Consider the following 3,037-nt stretch of genomic DNA (forward strand, 5'->3'; position numbering starts at 1 on the left):
GGGGATGGAGGGAAAAATTAAGAAAGGATCTCATCTATAAGGAAATATTCATTCTTCTAGTGAATACTTCTTCAAGGTGTTGTAAGCCTAGTGTGGAAATGCTCGCTGTGTAGACAGAGACTGGAATAAAGGAACACAGTGTGGACTATGCCGGGATCACAGATGCTGGACCCAGGGGAAGGTGGCCCAAAGCCTAGTTCATGATCCTTTGCAGGATCCAGACCTTGGGAGCTTGTCCACCCAGAAGGCCAGCTTTTTTTTTTTTTTTTTTTTTTTTTTTTTTGCATAGGCTAGCAGGGGCCTTGTAGTCCAGGAATCAAAATATCAGAAAAGAAATGTGACCAGACTGTAAGAAACATGCTCCCAGAGCCCTGGGAAGCCAATGCCTAATGTTACCTTGGGTAGAAAGTTAGGAAGGCTTCCTGGTGGAGGTGCAACTGAGTTGCATCTCAATAGATCAAAGGACTTTTCTGTGTGGGTGGTGGGGAAGAGGGAATGCCCATTAAAGAGGGAAGCACTGGTGTAGTACTGGACTCCAGGAATTGTCAGTCACCTGGCAAGCTTAGCCCTAAGGGACATATAATATCAGTCAGTCTAAGCAGTATGAGCAGTACTAGCAATGCACAGCTTACAAATAAGAACCTTGGATTTCTCTGGTCGTTCAGTGATTAAGTCTGCACTGCCACTGCAATGGATGGGGCTGTCATCCCTGGTCAGGGAACTGAGATTCTGCATGCTTCATGGTGGGGACAAAGAAAGAAATCTCTCTGTCCATCACAAGTCGTTGAGGGCTCTGACTGGAGATTTCTTCTAGAGATGTAGAATAATAGAGGCTTCACCATCTGCAGTGTCACACTGGTTGCTGAGGCATGGGGCAGGGCACATGCTAATTCATGCAGTGACTATTGTGAATGAAGTGTTGTCTACTATATCAGTAAACAAAGGATGTTACAGTTATCCCGCTGTCACATTACAACCACTCCCAATGGTCAGTCCAGAGGCATTCAGGATGGCAAAAGGATGCCCTCCATCAAGTCCTCAGCTACTGAAGTCACTCCACTTCCCCACCAATTGTGTATCTAGAAGGGACTCCGGATGAGAAGAAAGTGGATACTTGTCCTAGATAACTAAATGAAGTGAAGGGAAAGTTGCTCAGTTGTGTCCAACTCTTTGTGACCCCATGGACTATACAGTTCATGGAATTCTCCAGTCCAGAGTACCAGAGTGGGTAGCCTTTCCCTTCTCCATGAGATCTTCCCTACCCAGGAATCGAACCGGGGTCTCCTGCATTGAAGGCGTATTCTTTACCAACTGAGCTATGAGGGAAGCCCTATGGCACATATCAAAGAAATGATTTCAATGAGGCCAGGCTCTTGCATCTTCCCATACATTGAAACACTCCTAAATTCCTTAACTTGGGATATTTGGCCTCCTTTAATTAAAAGTAATCTTTCGGTGTTCCAACTGTCTGATTTTTATTGGAAATCTCCTGTATATTCTGGCTCCTCATTTATGTCTTCAGAGAAATCCCTTAGAGCTATCTGAGAGGCTGCTTCTGGGCTTGAAGTCCTCAGAAATTTTATAGAATAAAACGAGATTCTCAACTTTTATGTTGTGCTTTTTTTTTCAGTCAATATTATCAAAACATTTTCCAGCAGTGAGATGTGTCACTGCTCCCTGCATTATGTTGATGTAAACAAGCACAGGGCCACAGTGAATTCTGACTGAGTATGGAAGTGTAAGCCAGCATGAGTTTAGGATGAAGACTTGATAATCTGGACAAGAGCACCAATGATACACAGGACAGTGTAGAAGAGGGGAACCAAGACCAGGCCCCAGGGTGGGTTGGGGTGGGCTTGAAGTTCAAACCCACATTCAGGAGTATGGGTTTTATCCTCCAGGTGATGGGGATCTTTGAGTAGGTGAGTGAGACGTTAGACTGCGAGAATAAAGGAGAACAAAGGACACTGAGGCTAAAGCATAAGAAGGATACAAGCGATTAAAGATGTAAAGGGGAATGAAGTACATTTAAAGAATCTAGAAGCTGTAGAGAGGCTAGAGAAGACCCTTTGGACACTGAGTGAAGGTCCTGACCCCTAGCTTCCAAACATTCCTTTAGATGGGAAGTGGGAATGTGGACTAGTGCGACTGAACTGAACTAACTGAACGGGGACTGTGGACAGATATGTTGGAGGGCTTTTTAACACTGGAAAATCAAGATTTTGGTGGGGGCATGAGAGCCAGCCTTTTGTTGTTGTTTTTGCTGTTGATATTATTGTTGTTCAGTTGCTCAGTTGGGTCCAACTCTTTGCAACTCCACAGACTGCAGCATGCCAGGCTTCCCTGTCCACCATCTTCCGGAGCTTGCTCAAACTCATGTCCATTGAGTCAGTATTGGCATCCAACCATCTCATTCTCTGTCATCTCTTTCTCCTCTTGCCTTCAATCTTTCCCAGCATCCGAGTTTTCTAATGAGTCGGCTCTTTGCATCAAAAGTTTTTCATGATAAAAAAAAAGTACCCTATGGCAAGTTTTCAGAGTGGAAAAAGGAAAAGGTTAAATGGGATATAGGGAGATTTCACTCCAATTTGATAACAACTTCTGTCATTAACTTACAATTGTTATTAAAATTGTTGCCAACACCTTGCACAGACTGGGCTTTGTGTGTGATATTCAAAAATGTTAATTTCTTTCCTGTTCTCAGGACCCAGGGAAGAAGGAATAAAAAGGTAATACTGCAGGCTAAGACAGGGTGGTAGTCTAAAGCTGTGTGGCTTTCTCAAACAACCTTGAGGAAAGCGCCCACTCCTGCTGGTGTTTTGAATTCAGTTCAGTCACTCAGTCGTGTCTGACTCTTTGCAACCCCAGCACGTCAGGACTGCAGCATGCCAGGCTTCCCTGTCCATCATCAACTCCCAGAGCTCACTCAAATTCATGTCCATTGAGTTCATCTTCTGTCATCCCCTTCTCCTCCTGCCTTCTATCTTTCCCAAATCATGGTCTTTTCCAATGAATTGGTTCTTCACATCAAGTGGCC

This window comes from Capra hircus, chromosome 29, assembly GCF_001704415.2.
Source record: "Capra hircus breed San Clemente chromosome 29, ASM170441v1, whole genome shotgun sequence".
NCBI classification, from domain to species: Eukaryota; Metazoa; Chordata; class Mammalia; order Artiodactyla; family Bovidae; genus Capra; species Capra hircus.